This window comes from Brienomyrus brachyistius, unplaced genomic scaffold (assembly GCF_023856365.1).
Source record: "Brienomyrus brachyistius isolate T26 unplaced genomic scaffold, BBRACH_0.4 scaffold71, whole genome shotgun sequence".
NCBI classification, from domain to species: Eukaryota; Metazoa; Chordata; class Actinopteri; order Osteoglossiformes; family Mormyridae; genus Brienomyrus; species Brienomyrus brachyistius.
Genome location: NW_026042346.1, coordinates 1,272,413 through 1,294,612, shown reverse-complemented (window position 1 = coordinate 1,294,612; position 22,200 = coordinate 1,272,413). Strand labels below are relative to the sequence as shown.

At 46.2% G+C, this 22,200-nt stretch overlaps 1 protein-coding gene across 1 annotated transcript in view; it reads left to right on the top strand.

Moving 5' to 3' along the window:
- The first annotated feature begins 445 nt into the window (after positions 1-445).
- LOC125726389 (lutropin-choriogonadotropic hormone receptor-like) overlaps positions 446-22,200 on the top strand; it is a 51,200-nt gene continuing 29,445 nt past the window's right edge. Inside the window, exon 1 of the mRNA XM_049002718.1 lies at positions 446-514. The gene's annotated coding sequence lies outside the window, so the exon portion shown is untranslated. The remainder of the gene's footprint in view (positions 515-22,200) is intronic.

Genomic DNA, 22,200 nt, shown 5'->3' with positions numbered 1-22,200 from the left:
TTAAAATACACATGTTAAAAACGATAGGTTAACAAAGGGAGCGAGCAATGAGCAGGATATAGCAGCGGCGGTACGGAGGAACAGTGGTCAGCAGCAGGCAGGAGAAGAAACGTACCTGAAAGGAGGGGCCTTAAGGGGGGGGCATCCTGAGGCTTTATTTTCAGGGGCGGAGTCAGTTTGGCTTGAAGAGATTTTGAATCCAGCTCTCGCTCCCTCCTTTTCATTCCCCTCCCACTCCAGACAAAAGCAACGTAATTTCTCTAGCCCCTCCTGTGTGACGGCAGCCAGGTAATCCAGTGCCTGGGACAGCGGGGGTGGGGGAGTGGGTAAGGATATTGTAAAAATGCAGAATGAATCAGAGAAGGCTCAGATGTGCCATCGTCACTGGATTATAACCACGCATGAGCAAAGTGTTTCTTTAAAATTAATTAACGTTCAGTTAAATGGCTATACGTGGACATGATGACAAAGACGTACATGAAGAGAGGTCCGCAGGGCAACAATGGAATTTTCTGTAAGTGTTAAGAAAACTCTACCCATGTACTGGCCGAGACTCCATTCATGCTCACGAATTGAACCTTGATTGAAAGGTTTATTATTAAGAGACTCAGACAAGGTTTTGCCAAAGGAGGAGCTGAGATCACGAAAGTCTAATAATAGGGGTTGTGAATGGAATTAATTTAGCGTCAGGTGGGTGGGGAAGAGACAAGAGAAGGAGGTATGTTTTTGAAAAGGGTTAGTAGGGGAGCGAGGCAGGTTTCGTTACTGAAAGTGACACCTCCACTGCAGGTAGCTGAGGTTTGGTCCCCCCCCGCCCACGCAAGCACGCCGATTCTGCCCCTTCCCTGTCGCACACAGGGTCGCTTAAAGAAAAACATCCACGGCTGGGGGGTGGGCTGCTGATGAATTGATAGGTATTGCTGTCATGTGAGATGGCACAGCACACTCCGCCATCCCATAATTTGGGTCACATCCGTTAGATGGCGGTGGGGGGGGGGGGGGGGGGAGCAACTCGTGACAGCTGGATGCCAAATTGCATTTCCAGCTGCTACGTGTCAGGCAGACACGCCGGAAAGCAGTGAGGTGACCGCCCCAGCGTGTTTCTACCACATGCCTCACACACCCCCCCCCCAGCCCCCCAACTCAGTGCACCTGACTAAGGAGATGACGCACTGAAACCAAGGCCTGAGGCATCCTCTAATGCACACCGCCGTCTCAGTCCTACGCACCAGCTTCCTGGTGGCTGTGCGCAAACCGAGGCTATAAGAATCGCTTCGCCCGCAGCCCCCCGGAAACGCCGCTCTCTCCGAATGAGAGTTCGGTTAGGTAGCTTGGAGGCTGCGTTTCCTCCTGTATCATTTCCTGCACTGGGTAATGTTGGATCAGCAGAGCTCGCTTTATAGAATTTATGGCATTTGTTTGGGGCTGGTTGTGTGATAAATCAAACAAATGAAAACGGACCTCATGGGGAGCAGTGGAACTGCTTCCCCCCCTCCCCACAAGAACTTCTTCATGTGGTTCTGGGGACAATAAGGGCGGGCAGAGCTTCACAGATGCCACTGGGGACAACTGGCATGTCCAATAACAGGTTATATAATCCATCCATGTCCAGCTGCAAGTGAAGGCAGCCTCCCCATTCTTTACAGATGTTTCTTTATGTTTATGCCAACAGCCCGGCCGAGCAGACCATGCCCTCGCTTGGTCCCGAGTCAGCCGCAGTAAGATGTGTGGTGAGTGGCCGGGGGTACCTCCCATCTTTTACCCTCACTCCACTCGGAGCACAGTCCTGGCACCCTTTTGTAAGGATTTGTGTCCAGAATGCCAGATGGGATTTGCAGTTTGTAGATGAGCCTCGAGTCGTGAACCTCGAAGTCGGGAACTTCACCCGGCCCACCAGAGGGGAAGGGGCATGGAAACCAGGGACAGCCTGTCCCCCAACCCACGTGGGGTGTGATCAGAGTGGGCTGGCTTAGATGGGACTGGGGGGGTTGTTACATTCCAGGTCTCGATGTCCCCACAACTTCATGGCAGAAGCAGAGCGGCAGGCTGAATCATGCTGAATCCTCACCCTAGACAGCGTGGCAGCCCGGATGTCTGCGAGCTCCAGGGGCCCAGATGGCACTGCAGTTAGTGTCATTCCCAGGATCCGGGTGGCTGCTGTCGGCGCTTTAGCTTGGAGGCAGCGCGAAAGGGCCAGAAATGGACGTGAAACATTTTCGCAAAAGAAAAAGAAAGAAAAATCACAAGAGCAGGAGAGTAACTGAGTGCTTCACAGGAAGCCTGCTTTCACAGAGCAGATCCTCCCTGCATGGGCCAAACCCGTGTGCCTACCAGGGGGGCTCCACTGCTTCCTTGAGGAATAATGACTTCCTGTAGCAGGACAGCTACTCTTTCCCATTGCAGGGGCACATTTAAACCTTTACATTTCACGTAATGGCCATTACTGGGAGAATGACCGAGATGTTAACCCGGGGGCCAGATGTCATTACTGAACAGCACAGCGACATGAGGAGCTGAACAGCTACACAGCGCAGAGATCCACAGACTGACCAAAGAGCTTTAGACCAGAAGGAATTCCAATCAGAGTGCAGTACTGTCCCGGTCAGCCGCTTTCGTCTTAGATCGCAGCGCTACGCTGGAGTGTCGTTAAAGACGTGACGTGTGACACGGGCTGTGAAACAGAGCAACGCCCCTGACCCCCGCCCACTCAGACGCCGTACGTGCGCCGCTGAATTTAGAGCTTTGGAGGAGACCAGAGGAAGTGGGGGACATCAAGCCACCAGGGCCGCCCCAGTGGTTTAATCCGTCTTATCTGAGACAGCGGTCCTCTCTCAGGGAGCCTACAATCGATGGCGTTGGACCGCTCCGGACGCCCCTAACGCCATCCCCCATCCCATCTGCCCTCTGAGCACAATCGATGCGGCAAGCCCAAGATTCCATGCAGGGGGGGGGGGGGGGGGGGGAGTGGGGCATCCAATACCCCTCATCTTCATTAATACTAAGAATTATGGGGCCACTCATTAACAGGTCTGGTGGCTGGGGTGGCCAACACATCAAGATCTCTGTCGGTCCCAACCGGTCTCCTGCACACCGAAAAGCCGAATTGTCTCTGTTAAGCACCCAGACAGATATTAGGAAATATTACAAAATGAATATGATATAATTAATGTGTTAGAGTGAGAGCAGTTATCCTATTAGCCTGCCTCTGGCTGTAATGTCTGCTCTGGTGCATTGTGGGAAATTTTCTTTTTGGTAGGAAGCTGGTGGTATTCTGCCCCATTGCTCCCTTTAAGTGCGGCTGAGCTCCCCAGTCGAGAAGGAGCCATTCTGGTTCTGCCTTGTTTCCATGCTCCAGTTCGCCCAGACCCCTCGAGGCTGTGATTCTGTAACAGAAACCGCGGTGTTGTCTGTAAATCAGAACATGAGCCTTCTTCAAAGCCCGGCCTGTCACATGGGCATCCCCCGACTTTATATCCACGTCAGTGTTTTACTCATAGCTGAAACAGGCGACTTGCTGGGCAAACAATGACTTAAATGTATCTCCTGAGGCTTGAGGTTGAATGAATGTCAGAACCTCGACAGAAAATCTCTATGGGATAGGAACTGCAGATGGATGCAGGTCTATCATGGGAACTCATGGCCAAGCACATAGATCCCATGTAAAATGGCAGCTGTGAGATAAATTTTTCAGTTATGTAGCATGATTAAGGCATTAGACCAGACTCTTGGTGTGACACGTCTTCCTTTGTCTGCCGATCGACTGCCAGCGGCTACGATGTGCTCAGTGTTCATCATCGAAGGAGAAATCAATATGCCCCACCAATTAAGCCTCCGTGTATTCACTCCCGGTAATCGTTTCATGGAAGCCAACCGTGCCAGAATCCATGTCCGATCGATCGCCCGGGGGGCAAGTCGCTATCTCCCCCCCCCGCCACCTTTTACCCAGAGCTTTCTTAACCACCCACTCTGCTATGTTTATTCTTCCTGTATATTCCCAGGCATTTACTTGATATTACCTCTGGATGATATGATAGACATATGACAATGGAATTTGCCCCCCCTGTTTGTCTGTTTTCATTATTATTCATTTTAAATGGCATGTGCATGGGCCAATTTTCTCCTGCGGAGTTTTTCTGGCGAGGGGAGAGATCTGTTTTGTTACGTACCCACAACTTTTCTGCATCATTACCAATGCATTAATTACAGTTAGGAAGCCTTGAGCTGTCGGAGGGCTGAGATGGGCAGCGAGCCAGACAGCTGCATCAGGAACTTTTCTGCATAGTACGTGTGTCTGTCTGCATGTGTGTCTGTCTGTCTGCATCTCTGTATATTTCTATGTGTGTGAATGTGTTTGTGTGTCTTTTTGTCAGTGTACAGCAATTATTATCTTTGTGAGGACACACAAAAAAAAAACCTTTTCTCGCATTTTGTAACAAAAGAAATTCTTTGATGTCCACTTCTTAATTCAGCGTTGCAGTAGTCCGGTGATATGGGAGTCAGCATGAAACCACAAACTGTGTGTGTTTGTGTGTGTGTGTGGTCCTGGTATACCAGACCAAATGTCCTCATAACATGATGAATACCCTTTTTTTTTCCTTATGGGGACCAGTTTCCTGGGGCTGGCCGGCTGTGGACGGTTACTTATGATTATGGTTAGGGTTTGGGCTGGTTTACTGAACTTTACTGGTTTACTTAGAGGTTAAGGTTATCATAGTTAGCATTAGCATTTTTCCCATAGAAATTATTGAGTGGCCCTAAAAAAGATATGTTTACCCGACATGTGTGTGCATGCATGTGTGTGCGTGCATGTTCGTGTGTGTATGCATTTGCGGGTGTGCGTGTGTGTGAGTGTGTGTGCGTGCATGTTCGTGTGTGTATGCATTTGCGGGTGTGTGTGAGTGTGTGTGTGTGCGTGCGCCTTTCTGTGCCTAATTTCCTCCACATGCCCGTTACCGCCGGGAGTAGCTATGAGCTGCTAAGTACAGCCCAGCTGCTTAAGGAGAAGCCGACTTACAGAGCTTCTCTGTTCCTGGCCGTTACCTCCAACAGCAGCAATGTGCCTCATTAATGCCCCGGGGCTGCTGAGCGCCGGCACCCGTGCAGCACCATCGCATGTGACGTCCTGCTTCAGGCCGGGGACTCAAAAGTCGTGACCATTTGCACACATACCTCCAGAAGTATCGCCCCCCTCTCTGCTTCTCTGGACCAGAACCTCCAGTCACGGGCAAGGATAATTAAGCGAATTGTATGCAAACGGCCCGGCATAATTATCTTCTCACAGTAGGAACCAACGGGAGATCCAGTAAACAGTGAGGGCTCCGCTTTGACGGTGTGGGATCAAAGTTAATGGTGTTTAATGCGCAAACGTTACTTTTCAATTTCATCCCATTATGGTATGCCTGGGGGAATCGCCAGTTTTTTCTCGCATCTATTACACAAACAAACAATTTCTTCTGAAACAAAGGCTATTTTTTTAAGATCTGCAATTCGATTTCTGTTCTTAGGCACAGGAGTTTGGGGGGCAAGGAGACATCCTCTTGTATCGACACTTCTTTGGTTTCTTTTTCATAATGGAAAGCAGAACAATGGCATCATGGGTAATCTGCTAATTTCGTGCCCCAGTTCCGGTTTGTGAATAGGCACCCTGACCCCCCTCAGCTCATTGGCTGCCTCGGGCCGCACACTCAGTGGTGCATTTAGATTCACACCCAGAGCCTGTGAGCATTATGCTCCCCAGCATCGCCATGACGACACTGCGGCGCTGCTCTGACCGCCTGGCGCGGCTCTCTGCTTCTGCTCCAGTTCCAGAGGTTATCATTTTCTCGAACCACCTTTTCACGGTACCTCCCAAGCTGCCGAGGGTCTAAGGGGAGGGAATCCTGGGGTCAGCTTGCTAGCACCCCTCCCAAGGTTCCACACCCCCACCCGGCAACCCCCAATACCCCCACCATACCACCACCGAAAAAAAGAGGACTGCTGACACTGTTGCTTTAAGAGGTTGTAACTAGGCAACCACCTCAGCTCCCCAACAAGGCGGGGGGAGGCAAGACAACCGCTAACCACAGCGGAGTTACACAGCAGCCAGAACAACTGCAGCTCATCTCACTGCCATGTGACTTGCGATGCTCCATGTTCAGTACTGGCCCCTTGAGAGCTTCATGAGCAAACCAGCTCACAGACTGGCCTTCATTCTGAACTGGGGACATGAAATCCAATAACGGCACCCGCTCATCACCCCTGCTCTGTAATCTGACCGTGTTGGTGCCCCCCGGAGCTGCCATGGCAACTAACACCATGTAATGACGTGTCCCCTGGGCCCGTGGGTGGGGTTGCCACTCATTTGCACTCACACACAAAAATATACTGTGTACATATACACTGAGACGCTAAGCACGAGAGCTGCCAGTGAATTTATTAGCCTTTACTGCTAAGTTTAACCTATAGCTGAAATAGGGTTCAATAGGGGGTGGGGACTATTTTACGAACGTCGTGACAGCAGCCTCCACTCGCTGGGGTCCAACAGCACAGAACTGCGCCTGACTTGTCAGTCAAAGTCCGTCTGCAGCGTGTCCGGGATTGGCAGAGATTAACCCCCCCCCCCCCCCCCGATGCTGTCAGAAGACAAGGTGACTCTCAGGTGATAACGGGCATGCCTGACAGGCCAATCAGGAGGCCTAACCTGTCCAATTTGGGATTAGGGGAGACGGGGATGGAGCGCTTTAAGCGTTGAGAGATTGGAGATCAGAGCACTGCTATTTCCGCTGGCTCTCCACGTTATCGCTTGAGTCAGCAGAGTTGGGGTCTGGCTGGAGAAAGGGGGGCCACGTCGTGTGGCCACCAGAGAATCATGCACTCAGAGGAAACGGGCAGCCTCACATCTCCAGGTGGGGGCCCGCAAAATGAGAGGATTGCTCTGCTAATGTTCCCTTCGTCAGCGAAGGCACTTCCTGGCCGCCATACGAGCCACGGTTGATTAAGCTTGTTTATTTTAGCACGTCGTTTAAGAGATTAATTTTTATGCTCCTCATAAGGGCAGGCCAGCACCCCTCACTGCAGGAAGCCTGGTAGGCAGCATACAGTGAGCCAGTGGGGGGGGGGGTCCACTTGACATTTAGTTTCACCATTACATTCATTATGCTCATCTTAGATCCAGTTACACAGTTGTAATTGTATCTAATTACACCTGCAATTACAGCATCAGGGTCTTCTGAAGCTGCCTGCCAGTTTAAGTGAGCACACTGACCTACCAGGTGCCACCACATGCTCTTAGATGGTGGTCATTTAGTAGGGTCATGGAGTCATAGGGGTGGTGCATACAGGAGGTGTAGTCTCCTTGAACAGCTTGCAGACGTCTAGCTGAGGATGACTTCCGCCTATGGCTGAAGCTGTCTGGTGATGCAGTGGAGAAGAAGCCAATAGCAACAGGGACATCCCCATCAGTAATGGTTGGTTAATGGAGAGTACATGGAGGATGCTCTGTAGCACAAGAGCTGTAGGGCTGAGTTCCATGGTCCTTGACCTGAACCTCTTCAGTAGAACATCTTTCAATTTGTTTGTTTTCGGGGTTCAGTAGAAAAATAGCAATGATTGACCATTTGTGCTCCACCCTCAAACGAATATTTAGTCTAGCGTTTCGGTTTATTTTAGTGGCACCATTTGCAGTAGGTGTCCTGATGTAACATGGGGGCAATTAAGTGCAATAAGGGACTTTCACAGAAAGCAGGACCTCGCTTCAGCTAGCTGCCCCTCACAGGCATAGATCCTGGGTCTTTAGGAGCCTCGCTTTCACATCTGTGTCTCCTACATGCTTTCAGGATGTCTGACGTGGCTTGGCTGCAGTGAAAAAAAAAAAAAACATCAGTCAAAGAGTTTTGGGAGGCAAGACGTCGCTCAAAGCTGCGTCACTTTAATCCTGTGCCAGTTGTTGGGCCGTCGCAGGTTTTTGGAAGAAACCGTGCAGCAAGAAAGGCGGGGAGATGGGTACAGGGCGCTTTCTGCCTTCAGGAGGGCTTCTCACGCAGTCTGCAGCTGCAGAGGTTTTCTTGCCCCGCTGAGCTGGGGATGCGAGTGACATGTACCCCCCCCCCCCACCCCTCCCCACCACGGATTTCCCTAGCAGCCCTCAGGGTGTGGGGGTGATTTACGAGCTCCTACTCCCAATCTCTGACAAGCACGAGCCCCCTCCGCCTCAGTGATAAACCGGCACCTAAATTGAATTCTTTCATTCGATATAATCGCAGGCTTGCTCCCCTCCCCCCGCCGTCAGCGGGCATCTCTCGAAACACATATATTCTCTGCGTTCGGGGGAAGCAGGACCTCATTTGCAGGTTTCCTTCAATCGATGGTCCAGCTGCCAGGGCTAAGGAAGGCACAGGTCTGAGGCATGGGGGTAATTAATATTTTACCAGCCTTGGTGCAGCGTGGCATGTAAGGGGGCTGTCCCCGTGACTGGCGGGCGAGATGTATCTCCTTATGTCTCGCTCAATTACATGCAAAGGTGAGAAGAAGCATGAGTCACGCGTGTAGGGAAAGGTAGCTGGAGGGACTACAGTGCTGAGAGTTTGTAGCGGAATAGGCTCTCAGGCGACGACCTGACCGCCCCCTTTGCTCATCTCCCTTGGCATGCGAGAGCAGCGCGATGATGGAGGAGCCCGTGGCTATCTGGCCCACATTGGCGCCCTGCATCCTGTACCCCATCATTCATCACGCACAGGGGTCAGGCAAGGTGCCCCCCCCCACCGCGCTCACCACCACCCTCCTTGTCAGTCTCTGCGTCTCACCTCACCGCTCTCCACCGCTCCCTCTTTTTCCCTCCTCTGACTTCCTTCCATCTCCTCTGCGCCCCCTCCCTATCTCCTTCCCCATTAAAACGTGCAAACAGATCTTTATAAGACGCTGCTAAACACTCACTGACTGCGTCGTTGACGCGTAATGATTTTCACACTTATTATATTGTTTCCAACCAATGGAGCATTGAAGTCAACATAAAGAGGAAGTGACTTAACAAAGGGTCAGTGGGGAGGGGCTTTTCGCATGAAAACTGAAAGTTTGGCACCCAATTATAACACGTTCATGCTTGTTGTGTTGAATACTTATTCTTTACTCTGCCCCCTCGCCCTTGTGATTCTGTCCTTATGACAGCTTTATAAGTAAAGGCATTAGGAATGAAATATTTGCCAAATATGCATTCGGTGCATGGTGTGACTGCCCTGAATTGTAACCATGAATGAGTAAAAGTCGTTAGCATGGCTGAATATCTCCTGCAATGGCCACATAACCACACGTGCTACAACTAATAATATCAGCATTTATTCTAGCTGTTATTTACAGATCTATTATAGAAAGCTGCCAACAGCCAAGAAGAGGTCCCCAGCAGTGTTCCGGAAATTTCTTTATTTGTTTCCATACTGTCAGTAGACACGTCTTTATGGTTATCACTACAGCGATATGTAATTGAGCTCGCTTATGAATGAGTTTCCTGGCTAACATGACGGCAGGGTGAGGGTGTCTGTCTGAAATCTTATTCTCCCTGATGGCGGGCGGATTTGAGAGGAGCGTGTGTGCAGAGCATGCAGAGAGCTAATCAGTTAAAAAACCAACGTATAGCGCTTACCATTCAAGGCAAATCCAGGGATCAATTAGGATTAAATGGAATTGCAGCATGCTTCAGTAACTTGAGTTATTGAGCTAATGTTGTTGTGTGGCAGTATGCTTTAAGAGTATGCTCAAAAACAATTCACTTTTCTCCAAGAGCCAATCCAAGATCAGGAAAGAATTCCCTGTTTTATTCCAATTTTTATTTCCCTCCATCATCCACCATCCATAGTTATGGGGAGCAATCAGGCTTGGGACACCCTGGATAGGATGCTGGTCTATCATAGGGTATTCAGTCACGATGAGAAAGGCAAAGGGGAGACAAGGGATGGTTCATATGTATGTATCTATGACATCATTAGTATTGTATGACATCATTTGTATTGTATGACATCATTAGTATTGTTTGGCAATGATATTTGCCACCCCGCCTATCCAAACAGAGGTGTGAGGGAGAGCCTTGTTTTTTGTAGATCTGAGCCAAGAACATGCACATGACTGGTCTTAGAGCATCTGGGCGCAGATGTGTGAGTGATGAACCGAGAAGAGTGCATCATCCCTCTTGCGGGTAATAACTTAAACAATCACAGCTATGCAATGGAGCAGTACCTTCCAGGGGGCAATTATTCGGTATGAATTCTGGGCTTCGTGTTGTCTAATCATCCGGAAAAGCAAAAATAATTCTAAACTATTGTGTTTTTTTTTAATATACGTGAAAGGTCAGTGGAGCTGTACATTTGTATAGATCTGAAAGCCGATAGCGAGTATCGTGACCCCTCTGAGTACAGATAACTTCCAGGTTATGAATGAAATCCGTTCCCTAAGCCTGTTGTTAAGTAGTAAAATAAGAATACAGTACATAATAATAATAATAATAATAATAATAAAAATAACAATTATACATTGAAAATGAAAGTACCTACATACAGCACCATACTGTATCCTGAGCTGACAAACTGCTGAAGCCACATGATGTTTTCATCAGCATCACAAAGCAGTATATGCGTTTATTACAAACCATTGTATTTAACCCAAATTTTTAACATGATGGGCTTTATGCTGGTCCATTCATAAGTACGAGTTGTCTGTAAGTCAGATGTTCCTAACCTGGAGACTGCCTGTACTCGGTTTATTGATCATAATATGAAACATATAACATCATAAATATGACAGAGGGGCAAAAATTTGCATTTAGCTTCACATCAGAAACGGTTAATCAGAACGATGGTGGCAGTGCAGGGTAATTAATGCACTGGTGAGTGAGCCCTTTCATCATTACGGAATCTACAGTCATACAGACAATGAACCCATTTGTTCTTGCTCATCTCCCAATTCGAGCAACTTGTCAGTGATATAAAGATACATTTATAGTTTAAAACGCACTTTTGTGCATTTTTAGAGGAAGCCGTGGTGTGAAGCACCTTGCTGGAAAGTGCCACAGCATCTCACTCGAGAAATCAACAGCAAAAATATATGCATTATAATTTGTATGCATGATAGGCAAGGAAAAAAAAATGAAATATTATTTTGGTGTCGATATAGAATAATGCTGGGCGTGCTGTGCTGAGCTCGGCGGCCGCGATTCATCACAGCCCTTCTGGTCTCTGGTGCATTTGGAGTGACCAGGCCATGGGAGGGGTCCTCTGTGAGGGAAGAAAATTGGTCCCACAGGCAGCAATAATGATCATTTTTCAGTGGAATGTACGTAATTAGTTTTATATCTTGTGTACCGGCAATTGTATTCTGATAACTATACACCAGAAATACTATTAAAGAATAATAGGCTCCATTCGGCAGGGTAAAAGCAAGGCTTTGGAAACAGGGCTCCTGTGACGACGTCCGTCTGTCAGTCCTGTGAAGATCTGGCTGTCCGCAATCCCACTCTGACTAATACACTGCGACATAAATACTGCGGGACTTCAGCACAACTTTCCTATTTTGCCTCCCTGTCCAATAGGGCTTTGCAAAAAAAAGCGCCATAGAAGGCGAGCGAGACGTCTCCCCACCCTCGGTTCATCTGGCCCTCGTGGACAGCAGTCTTCTTGGAGATGGAGTGTAGCATTTGCTCCTAAAGTTCGGCTGTGCCTAATAAAATCACTGTGATGGCGATGATGCTCCGAGTCAGGACCAAAGCAGCTGAATGCGAAGCTGGCCATTTGGAGAGGGTTTGTGTCTGTAACTGATGAGGAGATTTATGTTCCTTCAGTGTTCATAGTGTAACACGGTATAAATGTGAGCACAGTAGAGAAGATCTTCACAGCCAACCACACTTTAGAGGAAATGCAAATTTCCAACTATCCAGCACAAGGACAAGGGATACCCTGGAAAGCCAGCACTTCATCCCGTCCTAAGGGCAAAACTGGGGCAGCGGTTCAGCCCAGTGTATGAATTTGGACTTCAGATGGAAGCCAGAGAACCTGGGAAAGACCCATATAAAAACACCAATACAATGCAAACTCCACGTGTTGTTTCCAGAGGTGAGATTCCAACCGTCATTTTGTCAACCTCCTGCCTACCTGAGAGAATTACTACAAGTTTACAGGCCGCATAGTCCACTCAGATCACAGAATGCAGGTTTTCTTGTCATTCCGCACATAAATAAAGTGTGAGTGGGCATTCTGCTACAGGGCCCCTTATATTGTGGGATGGTTTACCAGCCTGTGCTCGGGATGCAGATTTGGTCTCGGTCTTTAAATTTCAACTGAAGGTCTATTATTCAGTTTACCTGCAACCTAACACACCGTAACTGCTGGTGCTGCTGAACACGCCATTTTTATCTACTATGCTTGTCCATTTATGTGTCAATGCACGTTATGATCATCCACGCTGTGCCTTCCCATATGTCCGGGTGGTATCCTAGGTGGGCACCATCTGAGCTGGAGTCCAGGTTCAGCCCCATGGAGGGGTGACATCACAGATGGTGCCTACGAACTGTATGATTGTGGGTGCAGCCTTCAGTGCCACCCGACACAGGCCAGCGTGGAGAACAGACTTATTGATAGACCTTGGCCACCCTACACAGGCCAACGTGGATAACGGACTCATTGATGGACTTCGTCTTGATCCTTAATCACAGCTTATTTCACTTACCTTTTAGCAAGCAAGTCCACTCTCTTCTGTTTTCATTAATGTCATTACGCCCAGGGAGGCTGGGTAGCCAGTTGACCCCCAGAGGTTCTGTTTCTCCTTACTAGACAGTTTTTGGTTCCTCTCCTCCGTTGTCATCTGTTTTTCTTTATTTAATTTCTTTCCTTCCTTTTTCCCATTCAGTATTACTCTCCCTAATGATACATCACAACAAATCCATGTAAAGCACCTTGGGACAACTATATAAAAGGCGCTATATAAAAATAAATTGAATTGAATTGAACTGAATTGAACAAGTTCGTCGTCTTAATTTTGATATGTAAAACTTGCCAGGAAGGGCTGTGACATATCCATGTTGTTCCTAATTTTTTCCCACAATGCAATTCAGGAAACACATAAAGGCATCAAATAATTGGGCAGCTTCCCAAGCCAAGAGAACATCAATATTTAATATACTCATAATAGAGATTCTTTTCCTCCTTGTTTTCTCCTTTAGTTTAAAACTCTGCTCTAACCTTCTGTGTTTTTTATAAGTGGATTTTTTGTGAAAACAGTATCTTCATTTAGTAAGGAATGGATTTATGGCCTGTGGGGTGCAGGTGAGGGAGAGGGGGCATGCCAGTAATGTAGAAATGTGACTGACGTCTTGTCTCAGGTCAATTTTCCTGCCTGTTGTCTGGCTGACAGTTAATTGCATTCTTTTCTTCCTGTTCAGCCGCATTCATTAAAGGTGAGGCATGTTTTGTGGAATCCCGCACATGGCGGCGAGGACGGCCGCTCTCGAGTGAAACAACCTTGAGTGTAACATTTCGGCAAGCGATGAATCAGTCCCAGCGATGACCCCTTCATCTCGGTGCCAGCATTACACATTGTTAAATGCTATATTATTCATTCACAACCCACCCCCTCCACTGCAGCTTTATAGAGCCGTCGGACATGTTCAGAAGCATCTGTAGAAGATGCCTTGAAAGCTACAAGAACATGTAATAATTTTAAGCACATGTGGTTATTCTCTGGTCGGTGAGATTTTACAATACTGCCTGTGCAAAGTGATATTTCTTCCTGGAAGTCAGTGATAAATGTTGGTTTAGTCTTCTGGAGTCCTGCACCTTCTTCATGGTAGCTGGCTGTGCGCCACTGTGGGATTCACTGTAATATAGTAATATTCTGCTCTGCCTGCCTCTAATTCCCTCATGGTTTAGACAGAATCAGGCAGATGTGTTTCTGAGACGTAATGTTAAGGTTAAGTAATGAAAACAAAGACAGGGGATGGGTAGGTGCACAAACATTGCCCCTTGTATGAGACACCATCACTGCTGGCAGCAGTAGTCAGTAGTATTAGGGGCTTTAGGGGAGATCTTGGGAGGTGGGGGTCCTTGTACCCTTCAGAAAGGCTGGTTGCCAGATTGAGATCTGGAAATATGAGCTGTATAAATGGACAACGGGTGGTGCTGTAGAGGCCATTCTGGATAATCACATGCCATTAGTATAACGACAGTCTATGCGACGCTGCATCCAGTCCAGAGCTGTTATCTTGGAAATAATGCTGATGAATCAGATTTGATGTCCTACCAACCCCCCCCCCCCCCAAGAAAACAAAATGAAATTAATTAAATGATTAAGTAAATACAAAATTTAAATCATATATGAACAGATACAATAGAATGTACCTCCGCAGAAAGGCAATAGGTGCCAGGCAAATGTTCTTAGACTGAGGAGGGGGAAACGAAAAGAGGGAGAATGCAACAGTGACCCTTTTGAAAACTCAATCTCCTCTCCCACAATGCTGCCTTTAAGGGACGCCAACCATCTGTCAGATGCAGTTCAAGCCCCCTGTGCCAACTCTTTCTCCCCGGCCGCGTCACTCAAACGGGGCCTTTCTTCGGAACCTCTGCGGCCCTTGGCTGAGGAAATAAGGGGGCGCGCCGTGGCCCGACCTGAGCTTCCCGAGACAATGGACACCGCTGCCTCCTCGCCGCCGCTGCGCCGCCGCCGCGCCACCGCCGCACCGCCTCCCCAGCACAAGGCGGCAGCCTCATTCCATCCCTGTGCGATAAGGATGTCACTTGTAATTATGGGGAACAGTCAGTAAAGGTTGCTGTGGCATTATTGCTTATTTTGAAACATTCAGTAGTATTAATGGACTGATTAGATTTGGTTTCCAATAATATTAGGTTTTTTTTTGAGAAGGAACGGACTTTCCCCTCTCTTAGGTATTCATGCAAGGAACGCATAAAATCCATCCATCCATGCATTTTCTGTAACTGCTTGTACTTTTCAGGGTCATAGGGATTCTGGACCCCATCCCAGAGGCTAGAGGTGCAAGGCAGTGAACAACCCAGGATGGAGCATCGACCCATCGCAGGGCACACTCACACACCAGTCACGCACACATGCACACCTATGGGCAAGTAGGTGACTCTAATTAACCTCAGCATGTTTTTGGACTGTGGGGGGGGGGGGGAACTGGAGCACGCAGAGGAAACCCCACAATAACAGAGAACATGCAAACTCCACACACATGGAGCCATGGTGGAGACTCGAACCCTGCTGCAGAGGAATGAAATAATGCTGCTAAGCTGTACTCCATGTACAGAATTTTAAATATAATTATGTATGTGGTCATTTTCTTTCTGTTCTATTTCTCTCTCTCTTTCTCTCTCTCTCTCTCTTTCTCTCTCTCTCTCTCTCTCTCTCTCTCTCTATATATATATATATATATATATATATATATATATATATACATACACACACACATATATAGCAAGAAACTAATCCCTGGTACAGACTCTGGATCCCAGGACAGTGTCTAACCTGTAATTAAAATGCCAACAAAGGGACGGTTGCATCTTTAAGTGTTGGCATTCATGGTGGCAGCACCAGGAATGAAATACATTAAAACCCACAACGGCCTGGTGTCACGCAGCCTGTGCCCATGGCTGGCTTCACCTCTATCTTCACAGGACATACACAGACTTTCCCATTTCCAACAAACTGAGGTCTGCATCCTTCGAGGTGAATCCGACTTTAACACGGTATAAAATAATATTACGCGTTTTGGCTTTGGGAAGGAAAGCTGAAGAACTGGGACTGGCAGTGATCTGAGTCTCGACAGAAAAGTGTCCAGTGCTTGTATTGCCAGAGCTCTGAATTCAAGCCAGTACACAAATGAAAGGGCAGATCATCATGAGAAATCACTCTTAACGACCATTAGTTCATTACTATTGTAATCTTACTGCAGGCAAAAAGCTGATGTACCGTCAATTAAATGCTTCTACTTCTATAAACAGCCGGCTTTTCGCTGACTGTTTCAACGGTTTAATAAATCTACGCTCATCTCGTCCCTCAAATGCAGGCCTACTTTTAATGAGAAAAATCACTGAGCTAAATGCTAATGGTAGTATACAAATTGCGTTTGCATAAACACAATGTTGTTTCTTCTTTTCGAAATTCTCCTGCTATGTAGATGCTGATGGGGACGAGTTTCGAATCCTGGCCATCGCTCTGTGCATGTTGGTTATGTATATATTACATTATATAATATGTAATATATAATGTAATATATAATATGTAATATATAATGTCCGCACAATGCAATAAACTCAATTTTATAAAAATCTGTGACTACAATCAAAAAACTAAAAATGCCAAAAATGTTGCATTTTGTTTGGTTACTTATGGTTAAGGTTAGGGGGTGGCATGGTGGTGCAGTGGTTAGCACTGTTGCCTCACACCTCTGGGACCCGGGTTCGAGTCTCCACCTGGGTTACATGTGTGTGGAGTTTGCATGTTCTCCCCATGTTGTCGTGGGGTTTCCTCCGGGTACTCCGCTTTCCCCCCACAGTCCAAAAACATGCTGAGGCTAATTGGAGTTGCTAAATTGCCCATAGGTGTGCATGTGTGAGTGAATGGTGAGTGTGCCCTGCAATGGGCTGGCCCCTTATCCAGGGTTGTTCCCTGCTTCTGGGATAGGCTCCAGACCACCACGACCCAATAGGATAAGCGGTTTGGAAAATGGATGGATGGGTTACAGCTAGAGCTGGGAAGAGGTTACGGTCGTCATGTTGGGATTAGAGTTTTACCTGTGTGTGTGTGGAATCTGCATTTCCTCCCTGTGACTCAGAGCTTGCAGATTGGCCGTTATGGAAAATGGAAGGTACCTTTATACGGGCGTCATTAATAAAAGCGCGGATACATTCGCGTTATGTCCTTCATGTTTGACTTTTCATTAAAAGCCTATCGTGGGTGCACGCCAGCTGCATTGCGGGACTATATAGTGTTAAAATAAATATACAGCGATACACAAAATTGCCGTCAGCCATCTGTTTTTTTCGGGATCGAGAATATTATAAAATAATACCTTGACTGAGCAATTTGCATATTTCCCAACAATCTGTTCTTATTTCTTCATAATATTAGTTGAGGGTAATGGTGCGTGCGAGAGACGGGAGGGGCCGTGACAAAGAATGATATAATGAAACATCCCTTCAAAAGTTCATAGCAACTTTCAGACTTGCTAGAGATATTTTTAATAAGAAAATTAAATCAATTATCAAGTTAATAAATGATGATTCTTACATAACCCACGTTGAACTTTAACATTTAGACGTCTGACAATATTGCGACCTACGACGTGAGGACCGACGTTTTGATACTTTATGAAAAACGTAAAGGTAAAGCGTCAATAACATAATCCCCGTGTATCTTCATTAGCGTTTATGTTGCGACACTTCATTAGGAGTTAAAATCAATTAATCGCTGCCGGTGTTCAAGTATGGTTTAGTTAATCGTAGACACATTAGATAATCCTACAATCGATGTTATTTAATTGGTTCGTTTTGCCAGCTAACTTTTTTTTCATTTAAATGTATATTTACGTCCAAACAGTAAATCAGCAGTTAATTGATACTGCATTAACGAAGCCCAGCAGTTATGCGCTTCTAAAGGCGCCGATGATGATCGAGAGGAGGCATCCACCGCTGTTCTTTTGTGGGTCCTTACGGCTGATTCCCAGCGGTTAACTGTTCACTGTCTGCCCTCAGAGAGATGGAAATGTGAACTTTGTATCAGTTCCCTTCCCATATACAGTACTGATTTCGGCTCAGATCACGACCATCACGTTTTCCACACCGAACGAGATGATGGGAATTGTCATGACCTGCTCTTACAATCCTCCTGTGTACCACGCCCCCTCATCAACCTCGTGTAAATTGCTGATTGTTTTCGGCTGTTCTGCGTTTCTTTCCATGAGCTTTGTGTATTTCGTCCGTGTACTAGTCCGTTTCCCCAGATTGACGTTTGTCCTGTGCTGCTCCCCGGTCTGTCAATAAACCCCGTTTTTTTGGACTCCCATCTCTCTGATCTGCTTCCCCGCTACCCGTTCGTGCACAAGACATCACAGACATCATTCCCAATGTGGTGGCTGAAAAAACCGCATTTCCTTCTCAAAGCCTCAAAATCAGCCCAGTCCTCTTTGTGGTTTTTCTCTCGATTCACATTAGTTTGGCAGAGACGTTTCTGGAAGTGACATCACTGGCTGATCATATCACCTTAAAAGTCATAAAATCACGATAGAAGTCTTCCTCGTGAATCGTGTGTGACAGTATGTACTAGATGTAGCCTACTGTAACACAAATACTTCTGAACCTGCTTAATAAACTTAACAATAATAATAAACTGTTTAATTCTGGACATGTATTCAAAGAATCAGGTGTAACAAATGGGTGTTTGTGGGCCCAGTACTCAGTAAATGCTTTTGTTTTTTTCTTAAGATTTAAGATTTATTTTTTTTAAGATGCGCACTGGGGAAGTATATGGAAAGAGCATTTGCTTTACTTGCATGGAACATAGGCGTGCTAGAAGGTACCAAAAGCTTTCAAAGCTATTTTACCTTTTAACCAAAGTAAAGAGTTGGAATGCTGGGAAATACGACAGATTAAAAGGTTTTGGCCAGTAAAACTTTCTCACGATGACTGACGTCAAGGAAATTTATTCATATTTTGATTCCGGAAAGAACACCAGGGAAGGTGACAGCCCCAAGCTCGGTGGAAAGGGTGCACCCCCTCTTTGCGAGCAGGACAAGACCGCCCTTGATGTTGTGAGTGTGCTTGACACTTGTGGTTTGGCTTGATCCAGTTGTAGTAAAAAAAATATGCTGTTGAAGATCTACTGGCCCCCTGCTCCCTATTTTCATGGATACTTTCAGGTCTGTCTCTTCTTCTCTTTGCGAAATCACTCAAGGTTGTTGCGCTAACCCAGTTAAAATAGAAAAATCCTCCATGCATTCAGTGGATGTCACGCACACAGACTGTCCTGTTGTGCAGTTATAGTAAAGCTGGCATCTTTCATCATGATTTACCGGCTGGTATTAAAGGCATCTTTCATTATTTTTCTCCTTCAAGTAAGTGGTATGTTTGTGATTATATCCTTCAAGAACACCAATCAGCCAATCCCTGAGAAGCGTGAGCATTCGTGTAGTTTGAGAATTTTCAGCGTAGCTCATGTATCAAAAAGGCTAATGAAGAACGAGTTCTTATTCCTGCCTGATATTCTTTATCTGTGGCCATATCTGTGTAATATAAGGAGTTAGTCCAGTGTCATAAGCTGAGGATGTTGCATGGTAGTGTTAATATATCTTTGCTGGTTTGAACTTCCCTGATAACTTTGATTGAGAAGGAGGTAAAAGCTAATCGCAGCCATTTAAGTGTTTAATCACAGTTGGCCGTGGCAATAGCACTGCTCAGTACTGGAAGCTGTGAACAAAGATATTGGCACCAGCTTGTGTTCCCTTGATAAATCTCCCATTAATACACTGGCTTGGCCGATACCCCCTGCACGCTAAGGGGTGCCCATGCCATATCCCCCATTAAGAGAAACAAATTATGCCTTCCTCCCTGCAAAGGTGAATTGCCTACTTTGACCATCATCTGTGATTTAATTGGCTTATTCTGGCCTGTTTTCCCACTGAGCATTGTTATTCATATTTGTGGACACAGTGAGCTCTCTGTGATCTAAATGGCTCATGGGAAAATTTTATTTACATAAAAATATTCTGCGGACATAACGAAAAATGATTGGTCTAGAGATATAATGTATCACATTGTAGAGGAGATGAATCCAAGCAACTAGAGGAAGCATGACCAACCAATCTGATGTCTTGGTCCTGCCCCATCTACAATCTGATTGGTCGTTTCTCTGAACCAGTCATTTTTCATTCTGCCCTCAGAACATTTTTTGTGTAAGTAAAACTCACGCTAGGATGCAAATAGTGGGAGATTCTTCGTCTCACCTGCATTCCTGCCAGATTGCTGAGCCTGCTTGTGATTGGATACTGTGGTGATGGGCAAAGTAAAGACAGGGTCACCACTCATAGGCTTTTCAGGGGCACTGAGGTGTTCGGGCCATGAGGTGATGTGACGTTACTGCTGACATGGATGCCTTCTGCTGCCACCAGCTACACTGTAATTGCTGTATTTCTTTGTGCATTGAGCCCAACCCATCGTGCATCGTGCAGTTTTTCACTGCACTCTCTCCCAGGTCACACACACTCCACAATCAAGTCATTTTATATGACTGAGTTTCCAAACTTGAATCTGTAGTACGGATCAACTTACATGGGTATCCGGCCAATGTAGTAAATGGGATTATAGTACTCCGATAGATCTCATTAAGAATACTGCTCTGACCTGTTCTGGGCTTTACAATGTGACTTTTCTTGGATTTAATGACACATTGTGCTTTTATATTAATGATGAATTCTGCAGGTTCTGGTGTGTGTGTGTGTGCGCGCGCGTGTGTGTGTGTGTGTGTCTGTGTGGGTATGGTCATGTATATATTATGTTGTGGTGACCAAATGTTCCCACAATGTCATAAAACCCTGTTACTTTAACCTTGTGGGGACATTTTTTTCCCTTTAAACCTTTTAAAAATCCATTAATGCAATGAAAAAACTAAGTGTATTTTGTTTGGTTACTTATGGTTAAGGTTAGGACTGGGTTGGAGTTAAGGTTGTTGGGATTAGAGTTTTTTAAAATAATGGGATGGTCCCCACAAAGATATGAATACAAACGTGTGTGTGTGTGTGTGTGCGTTGGGCTGTTTTTCTAAGGTAATTAAATCAAACTTGTGAGCTGAATTTATGACCTACATAGACAGCAATGATTTTCTAATCTGGGTATTAGTGTCTGAATCCTTAGTTCTGCTGGGTCATTCTAGCATACATGAAAGGGATCAAAGTGGGTATATTTGCTCTAACAGACCTTTTTTTCAATGGGAATTTTCCTCATTTTAATCAATTCCGTAATACTTGTCAAACGCTTACAAAATTCATGCTTGAAACGTGGCAAATGCAGCATAGAGAAATGTATGGCTGCGCTCTGAATTTAAGGCGAGGTTTCATTTCCAGTTTCAGAACATCGCTGTGTAATTAACAGTCGTCCGTGAGAGCGGTAAACAAATGCATGTCCCATTTTCCGAGCATTTATTATTCTTTAGCTCTGGATCAGAATGAATAAGTGATCAAAGACCAGATGGCAATTCACTGCAGGAATCCAAATCCGGAAATGTGCGCACATATTAGTGTAGCGCCTGACATCTGGTGGTGAAACTGGTGAATTGCATCAGCTGCAAGGAAAAAAATATTTGTACATTTGTATCGAATACATAAAAGGGTTATTCTTGAAAAGTTCAAATATCAAAAGCAATTTGGCTTACTGCCTGTACGTGCATTCCTGATCGGGAACAGAAATCGTTTAGAGCCTTCCCTGTAACCTATGTGTATCCGATGTGAATTGGGCAAATCTCGGTACTATCTCTACTGCCATCAATAATCATTCGCCTTCCATTTTCTCAAATGTTGCAAAATGCACATTTTTACAGGCACTGGTTTCTAAAACTCCTTGACATTTTAGGACAGATAAAAAGTGCCTTTTAATCCCGATTCTTTTGTTTGATTGTAATGTGCACGTACCCCAAAGGTAGGACCGTCACTTTTTAATGATGTTATTTTATTCCGCTCCACTGGTGGCAAGGGTAAGCTGTTCTTGCCCGCGCATGGTGGGAGTCTCAAGGACTCAGACATTCCTTGAGATAAGGCGTTATTGACGCCGCCCCGCTTCCTCTGCATTATCCGTAGAGCTGTGCCCCCGCCGTGAGCGCCTGCCAGCCCCTCAAGGTTTCTCCTCTCTAAAACAGGAATGTGCAGACCCATAATTCATAACGATAACCTCTGCCCATGTGTGCTCCTCTTATCTGCCTTACATTAAAACGCCGGACCTCGTTGTTTGCTGCTGCGCACTGAGTAGTTCAAGTCTGACAGCGATTAATTACAGCCAGCGAGGTTTCTAGTATCCAGAGAAAGACACGGGGCATGATGTTGGGACATCTCTCTGCTTAGATTAAATTGCTGTCCCCATCTTGCAAATCTTTCAACTTCCTTTGTTGGTGTATTGATTTATCGGCTTTGTATTTACCGTTTTATTGGGACATGCAGCTTTTCATAGCGCCCCGTCTTTGTGACAA